Here is a 22,038-nt window from a genome sequence, read left to right on the forward strand (position 1 = left end):
GTGTGTGTGTGTGTGTGTGTGTGTGTGTGTGTGTGTGTGTGTGTGTGTGTGTGTGTGTGTGTGTGTGTGTTGAGCGAGTGCGAGTGTTTGTTAGTGTATGAGTGAGTGTGTGTGCATTAGTGTGTGTGTGTGTGTGTGTGTGTGTGTGTGTGTGTGTGTGTGTGTGTGTGTGTGTGTGTGTGTGTGTGTGTGTGTGTGTGTGTGTGTGAGAGTGACTGTGGGTAAATCAGTGGAGTGACAGGTCGCTCTGTGCCAAAGTCAAATAGGCAGTGAGATTTTTTTCAGAGTCAGCACAATTCCAGTTTTTAATCTCCCTTTTTTTCTCTTTCTCTCTCTTTCTCTCCCCCGTCGTTCTGGTGTGTCACTCCGGTCTTCTCTTTTTTAGCTTTCCTTAAATTCCCGTGCTCCCGTTCGGTCTTCTGCGCTCCATCACAAGCGTGGGTTGTCAACTTTGAGACGCTCCTTCTCTCCTCCCTCCCCTCCCTCTCTCTCTCCTACCTCATCCGTTCCACTTCTCCCGTCCGTTCAATCTCCCGTCCGTCTGTCCGTTCTCCTGTGCCTGCTCTTCTGATTCGGTTTTCAGTTCCCTCGCTGTGTTTTTTTTCTTCTTTTTTTTTTTGTTCTTTGCTGATGCTCAGTGGGTGACCATTCCACAGCTCAGGCAGGGAGAGAGTGAGAGAGAGAGGGAGAGAGAGAGAGAGAGAGAGGGGGGGAGTTGGTGGGAATGAGGTAGAGCGATAGAGGGAGAGAGAGAGAGAGAGAGAGACGACAATATAAAAGTGCCAGGGGATTCTTGAGCGGAGGATCCCTGCTCTTTAGGTGCAGCTGCTGAATCCGCGCGCGCGTGTCAGATGAACACTCCTGCACCATCACGGGCTTCACATGCATATCTTTTTTTCTCTCCTCCTTTCTGTTTCTGGTCAACTTTAATTATATATTTTTTCTTCTCTCCATTCCTTCAGTGAGATCATCTTCACTCCTCACATGTGATCATGTGACACAATGTTCGCACTAACGTAAGCTGCAAAACACATTTGAACTTGTTCACGCACACGCACGCAGCCGCGCACTCTCTCACACACACACACACACACACACACACACACACACACACACACACACACACACACACACACACACACACACACACACACACACACACACACCTTCAATGGTGGAATGTACAGAGCATTAAAACGAGCATAAAGAAGGGGAGGATTAACAGCGCACGTTTCAGTGAGTTCCATGTACGTTTGGCTGTGTGTGTGTGTGTGTGTGTGTGTGTGTGTGTGTGTGTGTGTGTGTGTGTGTGTGTGTGTGTGTGTGCGTGTGCGTGTGCGTGTGAGTGCGTGTGCGTGTGTGTGTGTGTGTGTTGTGAGCGAGTGGGTTACAGAGAGCAGTTCTGGCTGAGAGGACGCAAAAAATGACAAAGCAGCAGGCAGCAGACTGGAGCTCCAAGCTAAGTTATCACAAACTTTTTCTCCTCGAACAAATCCTCACGGTAAACTGTGGAATGTTAGTTTAACTGAAAATGTAACAACTGTCAGGGTCAGTCAGTCTAACTGCAAAGAACAAATAAATAGAACAGAATCCGCCTCTCACACTCTCAACTAACTCCTCTGCTGCCGAGTGGAAAACATTTCCAGTCTTCTTTGATGAGGCGCTGGGAGCGAGCCACTGTGCATCCCCACAGTATTATCTGCCCCACTACAACACCATCATCTCCAACAGAGAGCAAGCATGTCAAGCATCGTTCACAATCAGTGTTTAGCAGGGTAGCCGCTGACACAACACACATTTTATCATGGGATGATATATAGCTGTCCGGCAGAAACCTCTTATCTCCATATTTTAACTTTTTTTGTGTTTTTTTCCGAAATAATTTACGCCCTACTTGATCATACTACAGCGTCACACAAAAGTATAAAAAGTAGCAGATCCACAAGCTCAAAACGCGGCACAAAGCGACGTGTTTTGAGCTTGGAGAGCTGTAACTTTTGCTATTTTTGCTATTTTGAGGACCCCCTCGACAGCGAGATGCTGCATCTCAAGGGGCTCATCCTCCAGTGAAATTTAAAAAATAATTCCAAAATAAATATGTTTTTTTATTTGAATCCTGAAAAGTAACATATTTGATGTGAGGTTTCCACCCGACACAGACGATAGTGATGTTAGCCCTATTTAACAAAAAATGGACACTAGAACAGAAGCCTCGATAATTGCACCTGACCTCACAGGCAAACGGTATGACTATGCCGCGAGTGACCCCAGTCTACAGAATCGTTATCAAGCGTTGCAGACAAACACTGTCTGGTCTGTGAGGCTGTGAGTGACACGTGGTGCATCAACAACCCAAGTGTGAAATGAGCACGTGTTGCACAATGCACAGGGATGTGTCAATCGGGTCACCAGACACTTGGCACTGGAAAACGGATTCCAGTAAACAAACACTGGATCAACAACAGTGCAACAGGACAACTCACACATTCATAAAAGTTACACACACACACCACTGCACCACTGCCATAGTGTTACGGGTGATTTAGACCTTTTCACACGAAATGCTCATTTTGTATGAAAATAGGCATTGCAGCGCGATGGGAGCTTGTAGATCTGCTATTTCCGGTGGGCGACCCAAGTATAAATCAGGCATAGCGGGGAGGGTTCCTCTCCATGTCAGGGCCATACCACTTAGATATCATCCAAATGAGAGGGGATGTTGAAGACTCCCGATATAGAAAAAAGCCACATTCTGTGTTTTCCATATGCCACCACGGCTTTCCCACCGTTCGCTTTAAAGCGGGGATGACACGAGTGTACTGTAAATGCAACTGCTATAGTGGGAGCTTTAAAAATGTGCTTTATGGGTCATTCATAGTTTACACTCACACTCACACGCACACGCACACGCACACGCACACACACACACACACACACACACACACACAAATTCCATGCACAAATTCCATGCAAGAGATTTCCACAATCCCCCCCACATAACACGTTTCCCTTCCCCCACCACTGTTTGTGACTATTGCACACTATAAGCCGTCCAAACATGACACACCAGACAACAGTCATTTCATTCCTATGAAATAACATACTTTCGCACAAGCAGAAGGGAAGTATGTTGACCTATATATATATAGTGTTAAGTGGGTAGGTCTCCACCTCAGGTTAAAACCTAATAACCTCTCCATGGAGCTGTTCAATGTCTTGTGGATTTGGCAGGAGCGAAAGAGAAGGATAAATGTGGAAAGAGAGAGCGAGAGAGAGAGAGAGAGAGAGTGAGTGAGAGAGCGAGAGAGAGAGAGATTAAACGTCCATGAGATCAAATAATACTAGATGTTACTGTACATTTTACTCTGCAAAAACTTGCAGTGAGAGCAAATCATTTACACAAAACCTCTGTTCGAGCACAGTGGCTAAGTTCCATTAACTATACCAAATTGTAATACTAAGGCTTATATGAAACCTTGATAAATAGACAATGGTAAAAAAAAAAAAACAACAACATGGAAACAAATACACACATGCATATTCTGCCCACATGCTTCTGTTGAAGAAACAATATCTTAGGTCTTATGGCAATTACAGTACAGATTAAGTTAAACTCTTCCCGACTCTCAGTCCCTCCTTCCTTGTGTGTGTGTGTGTGTGTGTGTGTGTGTGTGTGTGTGTGTGTGTGTGTGTGTGTGTGTGTGTGTGTGTGTGTGTGTGTGTGTGTGTGTGTGTGTGTGTGTGTGTGTGTGTGTGTGTGTGTAAATCAAAACCCTCATACAGTATGTGGATTGGATGGCTCCCAAGCTCCCCTCAGCTTTCAAGCCATGCCTGATTGTACAGCAGGCAGACGCACAGCTAACTTCAAAGCCCTTAAATAACACAGTAGTTATGGCAGGATGTAATTTTAGAAACTTTTCTCAATTAAAGTTTTTTTTGTGTGCGCAATGTGATAGATCATAAAGCACATCACCGTATCAAATAACAAATTCTGATCTGCACGCGTCGTCCGGGCACGACCGCCATTTGCATTTCAAACGACGCGGCGGCAGAAACGTGCAGCGAAACACTGAAAGAAGATTGAGGTGGTTGAAACTGGCACCGAATTAAAACGCTTGGGTGGCAAAATTTCATTCACCACACTCTGCCACCCACAGTTGTAGAGAGAAAATGCCACCACAGGTCTGTGGCCGACTGGCGAGTCTCGGCTTCCATCCACTTGCATATCTTTCCATAAGCCGGCAAGCCAACTGTTTAACAATACTGACAGTTAAGGCAGGGGAACATGGGCAACTTGGGGGTTGAAAGGTTTATGCTGTTTGAAAGGTTTACGCCGTGGCGTATTAGAGGAGAGGTCCGCTCTGGCTGCACTGCACCCTTGTTACAGAATAAATCCCTTGCACCGCGGCGTGGCTGTTTACAGGCCATGAAGAGTGTGCGTTCGTTGGCCAGTGGGAGTTACTGATTGACTCAGCGGAGACACTGGAGTCTAGGCCCGTCTTATCATGGTAGGGTCGGTGAGGGTTGTCTGAGTGCCTCTGTGGTATTTCTGTTAATTAACTGGCTGTTCGCACTGAATGGCCGTTATTAAAAGCGGGGGCACGGGTTAGAAACGACTCGCCCACTGAGAGCTGGTCCGCTGCCAAACTGGGTCAGGCTCGTGTGCTGTGCAACGAGATGATCTGTCCACGCACAGCTTCCCCCGCATCAACAAAGAGCAGTGGTGGAAAAAGTACTCGGATGTTTTACTTACGTAAAAGTAGCAATACCACAATGCAAAAATACTCTGTTACAAGTAAAAGGCCTGTGTTCGAAATGTTACTTGATTAAAAGTACAAAAGTATTGGCATCAACATATTCTTAAAAGTACCAAAAGTAAAAGTGCTAAAATGTTTGAAAATAGCAGATCTACAAGCTCACGACGCGTTGCATCACGACGCGTTGTGAGCTTGTAGAATTTTCAAATAGCCTATGTATAAAATAGGGCAAAAGTGGTTATTGTATGTTTTATCATCTAATAATGTATATCTGCAAAGTAACTAGTGACTAAAGTTTTCAAATAATTGCAGTGGAGTAAAAGTATAATGTTTGCCTCTGAGATGTAGTGGAGTAGTAGTAAAAGTACTGAAAAATGTACAGTACTTGAGTACATGTGAGAATTCCAAGCAGTAAAACTTCCGATGAGATAAATTAGAAAATCATTCTAGACTCTCAATGGATTGTTAACTTTTAGATTAGGCTGCAAACACAATTAATGCCCTGTGCGCTCTGCTGTACCTTGAGCATAGTAGCAAGTGTTTACTGGCTGGATGGAATAAACTCAGACACAGGCCTACTTCACAGAGAGCATCACTGGGGATTCATTTGTCAGGTTAGTGTGGGGAAGGGATGGATTAAAATAAAGTTTAGACAGTGTATTTTCTAAATCCAGAGGAGTCATGGTTGTCTCCTGGCATTCTATCACGTACTGTCACTATCTCAGCCATACCATGATGCCAGTGGTGGAAAGTAACTAAGTATATTCACTCACATCCAAATATTATTCCACTACATTTATTTGAAAACTTTAGATACTAGTTACTCAGCACTTCATATACTTCCGCTATTTTCAAAAGATTTCCATACATTTTGAAAACTTGTGAAATGGGACATTCTGCGAAATGAGTACTTTCACTTTTGGTACTTTAAGTATATTTTGATGCCAATACTTTTGTACTTTTACCCAAGTAAATTGTGAATACCAGACTTTTAGCACTTCTTCCACCGCTTTATGACGACACTATTGACGGTTAGGGAGGCATTCGTCTTCAGGCGTCTCATTAACTCACTGAATTTACACCACAGAAGAGCATCTGCAGTGTGGTGATCACGTGCACTGCATGCACAACACAAACACTAATTAACATGCAGTAAACACAACATAAACACTGTGGCCTGTGGTGTTGACGGGCATTGTGAGATGGTCCAGGTGTCATGTACAAGTGCAGTACATGTACAGAACTGTAGGTTTGACTCTCTTTAACCCATAAAGACCGGGAACGCATCTGTGTCATTTTAGATTTGAGCTATAACCATTATTCTATACTTTGGGCTATTCAAAAATAGCAGATATACAAGCTCATTGCACGGCACCGAGTGCCGCACAATGAGCTTGTAGATCTAAACATTTTTTGAAAAATCGTGAACATTTTTGCAAATCTTTCAATATATGTTTTTTAAAGCGAACATTTTCAACTTGAATCTTTGCTTCTGGGGATTCTACAAATGTCTTCTAAATCCTAACAGTTTCTTTAAAAAAAATACTTGTTGTTGCTATAATATCAGTGGTTCTCAAACCTTTTTCATGTCAAGGACCTCCAAAATTATATGTATTTGACACATGTACAATGTGCACGTACGCATGCACACTCACACGCATTCTTAACCCTAACACTAAAGCTGAAAATAGCCAATCTACAAGCGCACAACCTGCCGTGCTGTGACGCGTTGTGAGCTTGTAGATCGGCTATTTTCAGAACTATTTGCACAACTACTGTACGTATAAATCAGGCTTAACTGTTAGCCCAAACCTAACCTCTTAACTCTAACCCCATATCTGAATCTTTGTTCCAGTCTAATTGTAAGCCTAATTTAAATAATGTAGCCTATATTTCTCAAATCCCCCCCCCCCCCCCCCTCACACACACACACACACAGGTCCCCAGTGTGTGCACTGTATAATCAGACGGAAACACTGTAAAACAATCTATAAAACACACGCATAGCAACACAAGCAGCAGCAGCACCTACTGTAGGAAATCGCCACGTCATCTAGATTGGATTCTGTTGATTATATGGAGAAAATAATAAAGGGTGTCATTGTGAAAAGCGCACCCGGTTCAAATTGCACCAGAGGCTACAGTAAAAACAAATACTAGAGAGTTCAACAGAATAACAATGTCTCACCCCAGAAAACAATCAATATTTCATCAGAGACTTTGCAGTTCATGAACTCATGAAAGGAACATGTGACTTAGTTGAAAGCAGTGGTGGAAAATGTACTCAAGTGTTTTACTTAAGTAAAAGTATCAATACTGCAATGTAGAAGTACTCTGTTACAAGTAAAAGTCCGGAATTCCAAATTTACGTAAAAGTACAAAATGATTGGTATCAAAATGTACTTCAAGTACCAAAAGTACTAAAATGTTTGAACATAGCAGTTCTACAAGCTCACAACGCGTCGCGATGCGACACGTTGTGAGCTTGTAGAATAGATCGTCTATTTTCAAATAGCCTCGGTATAAAATAGGGCTAAAGTGGTTAATGTCTGTTTTATAATGTAATAATTTATATCTGCAAAGTGACTAGTAACTAAAGTTTTCAAATAATTGTAGTGGAGTAAAAGTACAATATTTGCCTATTGAGATGTAGTGGAGTAGAAGTAAAAGTACAGACAATTGGAAATACTCCAGTAAAGTAAATGTACCACAGAATTGTACTGAAGTACAGTACTTGAGTAAATGCACTTAGTTACTTTAGACCACTGCTTGAAACATGCCTCCCCCATCTGGAAACACCACATGATCAACAACAACAAGGACTGATGGAGCTGTGTGTATGCTTATTCATTCCCGCTGCTGCAGCGCATACTCTTTGTTCTGTGGAGAGAGAGAGAGAGAGAGAGAGAGAGCGCTGAGCCTCCAGACTATGGACACACACTGACAGTCAGAGGTAATTAGTATCAAGGGCCGTGTCCATCCCGCTACGCTACTCAACCATTCCCTGGCTGGGACAACAGCCGCCCCATGCGGTATCCCATAAGACTGAATGCCACGTGCCAATCATGGGGGTGGGAAGAGGCTACTCATCTCCTGGCACACATCATCACTCAGTCAAAAGATACTTAAACCACTTAAAACCCTTATAACCGGAGTCCCTCAGGGCTCAATACTAGTGTCTTTTAAGTTTTCTGTTATTGTGTGGAAAACTGGAAATAGCCGAATAGCTGAATAGCCAATATCTGTTATTTTGCAGCGAAAGCTTTCCCCACAATACCGGTGCTGGGGTTTAAGTGGTTAAACCTATACTGTTATACATCGGCTATTCGAAAATAGCTTGTGAGCTTGTAGATCTGCTATTTTCAAAACAAAATTTGTAACAAAAGAAGTGAATTTTAAATATTTTTGAAAAATGTTAACAACACAAATCGTGTAAGGGGGATTCCTGACACAAACGCTTTTCAGATGGGTGTTCGCAGACAAATACGTATTAATCTGGAGGTTCTTGAAATGTTTGGAACCACTGGTTTAAGCAACATCAGGAAAGCCCAAATAAGCAACTACACTTTAGAAACAAGCCCCAAAAAAGCAACCCTTAACTACCAATATTTAAAAGCAACTTCACAGAAAAACAAGCCAAAAGTCGTTTATAATAAGCAGACATGGCAACACTGATGGCAGCCCAACACAGGACAGCACTGTGTCTCTACTTTGGTGTTTGGATGTTCACTATTACACACAGTGGACTTGCCTAGACTTGAATTGAATCGGTTCCAATATCACAGCCTGACGTCACGTTAATATGTATTAATATGTATTTGGCTGTGGACCCGCATCTGAAAAGATTTTGTGCCAGATACAAGATTTGTGTAGTTAAAATGTTCAAAAATATAAAATATTCTTCAAATGTTTTCAAAAGTTTTGGAAAAGAGCTTAAGTGTCAAATCACTATGCGTTGTGAACTTGTAGAATGGCTGTTTTTAAATAGCCGAAATATATGGTATATAGGGTTAAAGTGGTTAAAGAGATTGTGATTCTATATTAACACATTTTGCTGGGGACCCCCTGTCTTATGTAATTCATCAAACCGAAACTAAGGATCTTAAATGCTGTCTGTTCTTGGGATGATGTGCCATTCTGAAAGAAAAATAAAACTGCCTAAAGGGATACAATTATATTCTTGGGATGATGCGTCATTCTGAAAGAAAAAAAACTGCCCCAAGGGATAAAATCATATTGCCTTGAGTCAGAGACGCCCACAAATGTCTGAGCTCGAGTCAAAGTCGAGTCTCAAGTTTTTGGCCAGTAGAGTAGAGTAGAGACACCAGTCTCTTAAAAAAAAAGTGGTTTAAAGTGGTTAAACAGATTGTGATGCTATACGGTAGCCTCATTTTGCTGGGGACCCCCTGGAACACCTCAAGGACCCCTGGGGTCCCCAGACCCCACTTTGAGAACCACTGTCTTATTTAATGCATCAAACTGAAACTAAGGATCTTAAATGCTGTCTGTTCTTGGGATGATGTGTCATTCTGAAAGAACAGAAAACTGCCTTAAGGGATAAGATCATATTGCCTCCAGTTGTGAAATATCATTACTGGAAATGAGTAGAAGCCTTTGTAAACCAAATGCTTGGAACAGTGGTTCTCAACATTGGGTCTGGGGACTCCCAGGGGTCCTTGGGGGAGTTCCATGGGGACCCCAGCAAAAGTTATTTGCAGTTTAATTACGCTATTATTTCACAGAAGTTTACCCAATGAGAGAATGTGTAAGAATAACTATTCAGATCATAGGTTTCACTCTCTAAACTGTTCTCTCCCCAACTACTACAATAGGGCATAGCAGTGGTGGACATTTTGAGGTTCCACAGACAGAAACCCCATAAATCTTTACCATAGAGATTTCTGAAAATATTTATATTCATTATTTTAAGCCTGGAACCAAGCCATCCAGGATCCTGGTGAATCATGGCCATAAAACATTTGATTCTGTCAAAACAAATTTGAAAATTTGATTATATTATACTTTTATGTAATAAATACCCTTTCTTTGCGCTTTTCAAATATTTTGAAAATCATGGTCATGATTTACCAGGAGCCTGGATGGCTTGGTTCCAGGCTTAAAATAATGTATGTAAATATTTTCAAAAATCTCTATGGGAAAGATTTATGGGGTTTCTATCTGTGGAACACATATCAAAATGTATTCCTATTGCGGGACATTTCTCTCTCAAAATAACAACCTTTCTGCGACTGTGTTATCTCTGTTATCCTGGAAATACATGGGTCCATCTGACAGAGACAGACAGAGTCCTTGTTTACTCAGCCACGCTAGACAACTTTTCTCAGACTGGACACATAGAGAAACAAAACTTAACTGTTAGCTCAATCTTATTGTATTTAAGATTGTTTTGAATACCAAATTTAGCTCAAGGGGCCAGCTTCTGAGTTGTAAATTGAGGCTGTATAAGTGACAGTTCACATGAAGGGCCTGTAGTTTCGCTGTTTCACCCCTGCTGGTGTTGAAAGAATAACTCTCTGTTCAAACGGATGGGTTTTTGCCGAACTTTACACTTGATTTTATTACCTTAACTCTTTAACTGCCAGAGTATATATTATAAACTCACCCACTGCCAGCGATTATTGCGTTTTATAACCTTTTCAAGTAGTCACAGAATATTTATCTCCAGTATGATTGATCTCCTGATGGTTGCTAATCACTGAGGGTTTCACTGTGTGGTTTCACAAATGTCAACGAGGTCATCGCGACATCGATGACATCTGTTGTCAGAGTAAAAAAAAAAAGTACACAGGAGCCGAGATACAGCATTTTTAAGTAATAAGAAATAAAAAGAAACGCGTCTAACGCGTCAATGGCCATGTAGACCAAGTACCAATTGACTTGAAAAAGCATCCATGGCAATAAAAGAGTTAATAAACATTGTCATAAATACTATATGCTTCCAGTGGCTAGTTTAAAGTCTTCTTTCAATCACCATGATATGCGTTTTGGTAAATTATGGTCCCATGTATTTTAAAATTGATGATAAAGTAGGGTATGCTGTAAGAGGGGCGTGGCTACCTTGTGATGATTTGATTGTCAAGCTACACAATCACTAGCATTAATTCCCCACCCCCGCTCTGGTCCCAACCAATAGCATTCACTTACGTGTTCTGGATATAGAAAGACGGCGGATTTGAAATTGCTGATGAACTAGGCTTCTTTTACGGTCTGTAGAGTCTATGGGCGTAACTTTGTCCATCCTTTTTACTGTCTATGATTTAGCTACTATGGCCACAAACTTCCCATGCAAACTGCTAGCCAAGCCACCGGCTCTGCTCTGCGAGAGTCTGTCTGATCAGCCCAGCTGATTTTTTATATTTTGATTAAGTGTGCTGTCATGCACGTTTGAAGCATGGGTAGATAGCTACTTCAACCAATCAGATTGCTTCGTCGGAACTAACTGTTGCATAATAACCACTAATGAGCTTCGGTTAACAGTTATGAAAAACATTCAAAATGGTCATCCTGCACAACCATCCATCAACAAAAAAATCTTTATAAACCGCTCACAAAATGTAAGGAAACTTGAATTTGGGCCATTATATCTCCCCTTTACTAATACCAATCAGTAAAGTGTTATATATTTTTATCGGTGATTAGTCACCTTTACAACGAGGTACAGCTTGTAAGCATCGGGCATTCATGGAATGAGTAACACAGGCAAACGTGTGGGTAGTGCCGAGCAAAAATGTGCCAAAATCACCCAATATGCTTTTACTGGTAATCGCTTGTTTTGAGCGACCTGCCAGCACACGCCTGCTGAGAGGTGGGTTCTGCAACTTTGCGTTCTGCAACATGGGTTCTGCAACTTTGTTGAGTTTGTGTATGCTCCAAGCAGCAACACTGCCCCCATAGAAAGATGCCACGTTTGTCCCTTCAGGATAAGGCCTGTGCAATAGGGCAAGTGAAGCTGGTGTTCTGTTACGCAGATTACGCATTATTTGATGTCAGCACTGGTACCCTTTGCAGGCAGGTGTGCCAGTCAAAGGTGTGTGACTGGCACCTGAGCATGGGCCCTGCAACTTTGACATCTGTCTTTGGTACCGTTGTGCAAATCTTGCCTGTAAATCTATGGTTCCTCAGTGAAGCAAGGGGTCTGGGTTGTTGTCTTCCTTGTTGACTTCACCAGTCTCACAGAACTTAGTCCTACGTTTTGAAATGGTACCAGGGCTAACACCAAATAATGCTGTCACTCTGCATAACGGAAAACCAGCTTCACTTGCCCTGTTGCACGGGACTTATCCTGACAAAAGTGGCATCTTTCCATGGGGGCAGTGTTGCTGCTTGGAGCATACACAAACTCAACAAAGTTGCAGAACCCATGTTCAGGTGCCAGTCACTCACCTGTGAGGCAGTCACACACCTGTAGCCTCGGAAACCCATGCCTTTTTTTTTGTTTCAAAAGAAAAAAAGCCTGGGAGAACCTTGCAGGAACGCTGGTCTTAGGACCTTGTTATCTCCTAACCAATCAGAGTGCTCCAAACCCAGGCGCTGGAATCCAGCGCCTGGGTTTGGCTCCGCCCTTCAAGACCATCAATTGGGCTCGTTCTTTCAGTCTACACACCTGTGACTGGCACACACCTGAAGCCCATTGAATGTCATGAATGTCACGACATTGAATGTCAGCAGAAAAGTCTAACAGGCCATTTTGGCACTTTTTTGCTCGGCGCTACCCACACGTTTGCCTGTGTTTCTCATTCCATGAATGCCCGATGCTTACAAGCTGTACCTCGTTGTAAAGGTGACTAATCACCGATAAAAATGATATACAACACTTTACTGATTGGTATTAGTAAAGGGGAGATATAATGGCCCAAATTCAAGTTTCCTTACATTTTGTGAGCGGTTTATTTCATTTTACATTGGAAAATGGAATATAAAATGGACAATGGATAAAATGGACAAAATGAACAGAATATGTGCAGATGAGCAGATGTTTAATATAAACAAGCAAAGTCACTGTAGGCAGAATTCAGTGAGACAGGATCCACATTGAGTCCTCTGTCTGGACTCCATGTGTCATCACAGGATCTGTCCACCCTTAGCCTGTCTCTGGGGCCCCCATGTGGCCTAATGCTTCACTCCTACTCTAAACAGTAAAATCCTCAATGTTAATGAATCTCAGTGTTAATGAACCCTGCAGACATTGTGTAGTCTCACTGAGCAGCACACGCACACGCACACGCACACACACGCACGCACGCACACACACACACACACGCGCACACGTACGCACGCACACGCAACGATGCATAGAAACAGGCAGTTTATTGAAGTCAAATTGAGCACACATTAGTTTTGGGCCTAAAACGTCCCCAATGTTGCCTCTTAAAAATCACAGAACTGGGCTTCTACTCTAGATCGCTCGCTGCTTGCGCCTGTTACATTACCACTGGCAAACTGTCTGCCAGACACAGACTATATATGCCTGAGTGGTGTGTAAAGAGGAGAGGAGCAGGGACAAACCGCCACTCCGTAAAGACTGATGTAAATAAGAGGACCCTTCACTCACTTTATAGCATATCGATTTTAGTTCAGTGGCTGGGGCCACAGAGGGAAAGGGAGGGAGGGAGGGAGGCAGGGAGGAAGGGAGGGGGGGGGAGAGAGATAGAGAGAGACAGACAGACCAAGAGAGCAAGAGAGAGAGAGAGAGAGAGAGAGAGAGAAAGAGAGCGAGAGCTGGGGGGCGAAGGAGAGAGACCAATATTTCAGAGTGAGAGGCAGTTATCCAATTGTGGGACAGCAGAATCTTCCAGGGAAGAGATGCATAGAGAGAGAGAGAGCAGTGTCACGCCAAAGATTAAAGCAAGACCCCTCCATTCTCAGCAGGGTATTAATTAATCTACTGACATAAACACATGCATTCATTTTGTCAATCTCACACACACACGCACGCACGCACACGCACACACACACACACGCACGCGCGCACACGCACGCACACACACATGCGGTTATTAAAAAACGTGTGATAGTGGCTTGGGTGATGCATTTCCTGTCCACCACTGCGGAGTCATGACCCTACAACACCCGACGCTAGACGGCGCTCGGCGGCGCTAGGCGCAGTGAAATTATCATTGCTGGTTTACAACAGACATGCTTGTCAGACTCATTTTCACATCCCAGCGCCCACGTTGTATAATTACCAGATTAAATGCTCTTCCGCCCATCTTGTGCCCATGGGCGTGATCGATGGTCTTAAAATGAGGTGTGGTCTGGCACATTGCTATCTTATTTACAGTGAGAAAATTCAAAATGTGACTGCGCCTTAGACCAACTCCAAATTGGTCTTAAATCTAGCTCAGTCCCCCAGCGCAGTATTTCCCTGCTATATAAAGACCGCATTAGATTGTAGACTGACCTACAGCAAGGGTTCCCAAACTTTTCAGGCCACGACTCCCCAAAATAATCATATTTGTACTATTTTGTAGGCATTACATTTACGTTTGACTCGGTTCCACAGATAAATATTGTGAAAATAGCCAAACTACAAGCTCCAACGCCTCACACTGCGAGGTGTTGTGAGCTTCTAGATCGGCTATTTTCACGATGTTTGCCTCTTTCTTAGGTAATATTTGACAATTTGGCCAACTTGGTATTAACCTTATATTATCACTTTAGAAATTTGCAGATACCTTGCACACGCTTATACTGTATGTTGGTTTGTTTACTGTTGAGTCAGAAAACAATGTTGCACATTAAGCTAATCTGGGGAGCCCTCAAAACTTTTTTGGGAACCACAGCAGTATACTGTATGTGGGTTTGCAATGTGCGCACACTGCTTGCAATCAAAATCCATCCGTATTCAACACAACACTTACATTCAACATAAATAATATATAACATATATAATAAATACATTACAGGAGGAACTGTGTGCCCCAAATATGCCAGCAGCAGAACAGACACTGAGGGGACAGTGCATGTGCCACCTCCTGTTTTCAAAATATATTCATTGAGGGTAAGGCTTTTCTTTTTCTTTTCTGTCTCATTATGTCATCTGTAGATTGATCGCACGCTTTCACGTTGTGCACGAGCACATCTGTTTCCTCAGCAGAAGACAAATGAGGCGTTTCACTATTACGCTTCTCTGTCAATTGAATAGTAATGCGCCAGGTGTATGCGCCAGGAACAGGAAATGACAGCATGAGTGGTCTAATTCATGTTATGCCCAAAACACACCCATGACTATTTGAGAGTCTAAATAAAACCCCTTTGTGCCGTGTTCCTCCACAACCATCACTGCCACCACCCACTCCACCCTCCTGCATTGACCGACATCAAAACATGGATGCAAACAAACTTCCTGCAATAAATCTGAAATCCTCATCATTGGCCCAGACTCCCTAACCCGTTCCACTCACGACTTCTCCCTCAACATTGACGGTGCCATTGTCACCCCCTCCACCCAAGTCTGCAACCTTGGTGCCATCCTGGACCCCACCCTCTCCTTCCAGTCCCATGTCAACCAGATCACTCAAACTGCTTTCTTTCATCTTCGCAACATTGCCCGCCTTCGTCCCAGCACACTGCTGCTGAGACACTCATTCATGCCTTCATTACATCCAGACTCGACTACTGCAATAGCCTACTATACGGCGTCGCCACCAAGGTTCTCAAGAAACTACAGTACTTACACAATTCTGCCGCCCGCCTGCTCACCAGAACCCGATCCAGGGACCCCGCCCCGCCGCTACCTCTCTGAACTCATCCAACGACAGGTCCCCTCCTGCTCCCTCAGGTCGGGGGATGCCAACCTCCTGGACACCCTCAGGACAAATAAGCGAACCTGGGGTGACAGGGCCTTCTCGGTGGCCACCCCCTCACTGTGGAATTCACTCCCAGCTCACATCGGAGCTGCCCCCACCCTCACCACATTTAAAACTACACTCAAAACCCACCTTTTCAGACTCGCATTACCTACATAAAATCTCAATCCCCCGCTTTTGTTTACCTTTCTTTTATAGTTTTTAACCTTTTTTTTAACTAGTTCTTCCTAATAAAGTTGTTTTTATCTTGTTTCTGTAAAGCAACTTTGAGTACCTTTAAAGCACTATATAAATTGCATGTATTATTATTATTATTATTATTATTATTTGTGCTCAGGTAACGTGCCATTTAACCACCACAGCTTAAGTTGGACGCGACCCTGATGCAATTGCACCCTGCAATCTTGGCCCTGCACAACAGATCGTCCAATTAGGCCCATAGGGGTTTGAATCCTCTGTGGTCGTTTTCAGGTTTTCGCATAAGGGAAGTGAGGAGGGCAATCTTTGTCTCTGTACCAGCGACTCCTACGGGCTTTGGGCTCCTGTCAGTGGAGGATGTTGAGCGGTGAGGAGTAGGGTGTTTATCCACAATCGCTACATTGACTGGCAGATGAGTCAGTAGGGTACAATTGCACAATAACACACGATGGGCCTCATTCACGAAGTGTGGGTGCACTCAGATTTTATACTAATGCGCAAATACGAGTGTTTCCACGTGCATAGTCTGATTCATCAGTTATTCCTATGGTGATTTGTTCGTTAGGTACACACAAACTCACGTCTGCTGTTGGCCACTTGTAGTATGTCTGATAAACACAGACGACGTGTTCACTTTTTTTCATCAAAACAATCCATTACATTCGGGGCATCAGGGATATACGGTCTGGAGGAGAGAGTCATCTGTGGGTGTGACTGTGGGCACAGAGATAATCCTCACTATTAAATGTGTCTTTGTACAAGTGGCTGCTTTTGGCACAAACAGCCTTGCATACTTAGCCAAAACACTAGTGTGTCACCTCGAGGGAACCACGCTAAAGATTAATGTGTTTAATATATGCCAAGGTCTATTCAAGCCCCAGCCCACGAAATACAGAACGTTTGCAAGCAGAGGCATCTTTGAGGATATCGTAACTTTATCTCACACACCTGCTGCTTTTCAAAACATGCATAAGGAATCCAAATGTAAACACACACACACACACACACACACACACACACACACACACACACACACACACACACACACACACACACACACACACACACACACACACACACACACACACACACACACACACACCTGAGGCCTTCTGAATCTCGCTGTTAGCAACATGTCATCAGCCAGCCTGAGGAGCTGGAACAGCCTTTTAGCGACTCATGCATTATGGAGGGAACACAGTCCATTTTAAACAGTGTGAAAGGGGTTGAACATACTCAGTTCCATGAGAAGTATGCTCAGTTCCAAAATATGGCTCTATGGAACTAATGTCAATTATCGTTGCTGTCGGGCAGAAACCTGGTATCAAGGTTCAAGGTTGTACTATTGTTACATCTTACGTCCAAAAGCTTTACTTTTCACTGAATTGAAAAAGAAGAACCTCTGTTCCAAAGGATCTAATAATGTAGTTATTTTTTAGCTCACAATACTTTTCATTGGTTCAATATTTATAAAACCCAAAGACACACTTAACCACATTCAACCTGGTGTCACTTGACATTTTCAAAAATGTTCAAAATCTGCATTTATAAATGAAAAAAAAAGAAAAATATTAAAAGATGAAATATGGAGATTCAAGGTTTCTGCCCGACAGTAGCGATATGTATAAAAGGACAATGATGTTTTAAAAAGTCAACATGGTATGAGTTTTGAGCCACTGAGAAAGGCAGCAACAGGTATATTTGAGTGTTTTGTGTGCATACATGTGGTCTTCTAGATTCTGGGAGAGTTGGAAGTTGAGTGGAAAATATCCAGAGCACTGAAATATACCAAATAGCTCATGTCCTACATAGGCAGGGTGCTCTGGGGAATTGAGGTCAAGAATTTGGACAGTGAATGATGTGAGCCATAATGTGGTCAAGTATCAGCTCTTCCACGGTGGGGCCAGAGACTCCTGTACCTGTGGAGTAGCGTTTCATATTGATGGCTCCCTGTGCAGCACAGAGGCTGTGTAGAGAGACCATCCATAATGTACCGCTGCATGGCTTTAACCCAGCAAGACCTGAGGCCCCCGATTCTACAAATGTCTTCTAAATCTGAAAAAACGTATGTGGTGCTCAAACTTTTTCATGTCAAGGACCCCCGAAATTAAATGTATTTGGTCGCGGACCCGCATCTCAAAATATCTTGTTCCAGGGACCCCCAGAAGCATATATTCGAGTTAAAAATGTTCACTTAAAAATATATATATATATTCAAAGATCTGCACGCATTTTCAAGATTTTTCAAAAATAGCCAAAAGTATAAAATAATGGTTAAAAATCGAAACTCTAAAATGACACAGATACTTTCCCGGTTTTAATGGGTTAAAAAACGTCCGTTTCAGTCCTGACCTTTTAACATATGAAAATGCCATTCGGGTAAGTACTCCCAGGCGGATTGTGAATCATCTGGCGGTGTTTTGCACGCACCATTTTTTAGTGTGTGTGGCGGGCTGTGTCTGTGTGTCATTGTTTTGCATCTGCAAACGTACAATGGCTTGGCAGGAGACTAGATTTCCATCTGAAGATCTCATGGTGTCAGCCACTAAATCAAGCCGACGGTTTTCAAATGACACATTATCACAGTCATAGACATACATTTGCATACTTTCCTCCATGCATGTCATTCCCCTAAACGTCGCAGACACACCGAACCGTTATATGGCTCCAATGTATGCCATAAATCAGTGGTTCTCAGACTTTTTAAATTTCAAGGACCCCAGTGTGATATGCATGATGAGTCCACGGCCATTTGATACATTTTTCTATCTCTGGGACCCTAATAATCTTCACTATACAATCCTAAACTCTGAGAGTGTACAAAATAGAATTCCATTTTGTACACTCAGAGTTACAGACCTGTAACTCCTCAAGGACCCCCACTGGGGGTCCCCGGACCCCAGTTTGAGAAGCACATTCATAAATCACTCAGGGGTTGAAATATATATGGAACATATGGTGTGAGAATTTTACAGCCGTTAACAACGCGTAACCATAAGTCACGGTGTGAAGAGACTCATACGGAACCTAATACTGGTTTAATCAGGCTAAATACCCCCATTGCCCGTGGACGCTCCCCTTCATCCTAGAGACACTTGACAGGGTCCATTAAAGCTAATAATTAACTCCAATGCTGGGGCATAATCTCTACAACCTACATCCGTGTGGAGAAGATAGATTGAGCTAGCCAGCCATGCACAATCTCTATAGATCTTCATTACCGTGACTCTTTATTCATGCCCAGGTGAGCATCTCTGCCCTCTTCCAGTCTTGCAGCAAGAGAGTGGAAATTAATGCATGAATAGCTGTGATTTGGATATGAGCATTTCTCCTTCTTCTTTCCCCCCTCCCTTAAGTTAACTTGTTAGAGAAGTAGCGGGGGTGGCAGTGTGGCACAGTGGTGGAAGAAATACTCAGATTTCTTTACTCGAGTAAAAGGAGCAATATCACAACATAGAAAGTAAAAGGCCAGTATTCAATACACAGGACCCCAATGGAAACACGCCATAGTGCTTTCTTGGATTAAATCCTTTTAGCATTGTTGATAAAGTGTTAATAACTGTTAAAAACTGTTAATAAAGTATTCAATCAATTCAAAATGTTACTTGAGTAAAAGGCTTCAAAAGGTAAAAGTGCTCAATATGCAGAATGTACCCTTTCACATTTTCTTATCAAAAAACGTTTTTTTGTAATGATAATCTAAATCTGAAAGGTAATTAGTTTGCAAATAATTGCAGCGGAAAACAAAAAGTACAATATTTGCCCGTGAGATGCAGTGGAGCAGAGGTATAAACTACCCCAAAATGTAAATACTTAAAGGTAGGGTAAGTGATTTGCTTTGGTTAAAATAAGTGTTAAATAGCTCTATATTCTGATAGTACTCATTGCTATAGAGCAGGGGTAACCAACCAGTCGATTGCGATCTACTGGTAGATCATCAAAGCCTTCTAAGTCGATCGCGGGGTGGGCCCGGTGGCAGCCGGGCAGCCATCGACAATTCACAGAATTTGTGTAGTGTAGACTAGATTAGTGCGTCCAAGGCAGTGTTGCCAAGTCTGGTTATTATAAGCTACTTTGGGCTTGTTTTTCTGTAAAGTCGCTTGAATATATTGGGGGTCCTTCAAGGACCCCCCATATATTCGTCCTTGACATGAAAATGTTTGTGAACCACTGCTCTAAAACAACATTCGACAATACATTTGGACTGAACTGCCCTAGTCGCTTATTTTGGACTTCTTTTCATAGACCTGGTTGCTTGTTTCTCTCACAATATTTGCCAATGCTGGTCCAAGGGAAGCCATGCGTCGTTGTTTTCCTGTACATTCCGCGCGCACATAATTCAGCTCGCGGGTCGCGCTCAAGAAATAATAGGAGCGCTGTCTCGTGACATGCAAGCCTTTTCAGTGGAGAACGCTGGAGTTAATTCTTCAAACAGTGTTCTACAACGTTACAAAGTGCCATCGCAGGAGATCGCATTTCAGCACGAGCAGTGGTGGAAGAAGTACTCAGATATTTTACTTAAGTAAAAGTAGCAATACCACAATGTAGAAATACTGTTTTAGGCCTGTGTTCAAAATGTTACTCGAGTAAAAGTACAAAAGTATTGGCATCAAAATATACTTAAAGTACCAAAAGTAAAAGTACAATCATGTTTGAAAATAGCAGATCTACAAGCTCACAACGCATTGTGATGCATGTTGTGAGCTTGTAGATCAGCTATTTATTTCAGATAGTTATAAAATAGGGCTAAAGTGGTTAATGTATGATTTATAATATAATACATTTAAATTGATATCTACAAAGTAACTAGTAACTATAGTTTTGAAATAATCGTAGTGGAGTAAAAAATATTGAATATTGGATATACTCCAGTAAAGTAAAAAATACCTCAAAAGTCTAACTAGAATGGTCCTCCTCAGAGCGCAGATCTCTGCCAATCTCCACCAGGCCGGGTTGTCTACCCAAGGCCCGCAAACTTCGATCAGTGCAGTCAACGCATTCAAAAGGATGCTCGATTGGTGGAGCTCTCAGATAAAACGTGCAAGGCTGACACACTTCCCAAATCTTGAGGTGTCACAAAACCTCACAGACAACTGCTTTTCATCCCGAACAATTCTGTGCCCAATTGAACAAATCAGAATTTGGCCGTAGATTTGTTGAGGTACAAGGCATGAGTTAAGTAGCTTCTTTTGTATGAAACCCTTTCCTCAGTATTAACATTGAACAGCTGTCAGTTAAAATGCAGGATGTGTTTGCATTAACTACAGGTGTTGAAATGGAGATTTTTGAACTACTAACTGACTACCAACTGGAGGGCAGAGCTAGAAACCTGGACTTTTGGTCACTTGTTAAGTATCCCCTGATTGTGTCTTGTGCACTGAAGCTGCATGCCTACTTGAAAATAATAAAATAAAATCCAAGTTTAGAACTTGTATGACTGACTCAAATCTGCCTCAGACTGGCATTCACTATCAACCAGATTTCAAATGGCTTGCCGATAATGTGCAGTCACAGAAGTCTCATTAAAGGTGGGCTGATCCTGAGAGTATTCTGTCACCATATCTGTGCAAATATATGGTCATGGATGCATTTTTGTCATTTTTGTCATCAACAGAATATCTGTAAATGTGAAAATTCAGAGAAATTGAGAAACTAAATATTGTGCATTGAAGAGAAGAAATATGTAAAAGCAATTTATTTCATGTCCTTTGTGTTTTGTTTTATTTAAAAATAACTCAACAAAGAAGTTTATTTGTATTTGTGTCCTAATATTTATATTTCTAATACGTTTTTCTTAATATTTAGGCATTGATTATATAACCATCATCTTTATTCTTATTTAAACTACTAGTGTTTATGTGGATGTATGCAAATGCATTGAGCCTGTCAGAAATTGCAATCGTGACAAGTGTTTTTTTAAACATATTTTAGTGGTGGTAGATCATGGCTTACAATTGGAAACAAAATGTGCTCTTGGGCTTGAAAAGGTTGGTTACCACTGCTATAGAGTGTTTGTTCAGAACGGAGTGTCCTTGTCTCTCCAGCTCTTTATAAAACAGAAAATGCATTTTCGTTTCAGTTTCAGTTTCATTTCCAATTGTATCCAATCAGGATAGAGAACTCAATCAGGATACAGATTAAACAAGTGAAATTGGAAGTGATGACACTAAGAAACGAGCAGGCAAAATTGGAACTGGAACACTATAAAAATGAAGCTTAAAAATGGGTACTTTCTCCTGATTGGCTGAGATTTT

General features: G+C 42.2%; 1 protein-coding gene across 1 annotated transcript in view; it reads right to left on the reverse strand.

Moving 5' to 3' along the window:
* Positions 1–22,038, reverse strand: part of kiaa1217 (KIAA1217 ortholog) — a 167,620-nt gene that overhangs the window by 131,525 nt on the left and 14,057 nt on the right. The window lies entirely within an intron of this gene.

The sequence above is a fragment of the Gymnoscopelus microlampas genome (genome assembly GCF_963454915.1).
Source record: "Gymnoscopelus microlampas genome assembly, chromosome: 22".
In the NCBI taxonomy this organism is placed as follows: Eukaryota; Metazoa; Chordata; class Actinopteri; order Myctophiformes; family Myctophidae; genus Gymnoscopelus; species Gymnoscopelus microlampas.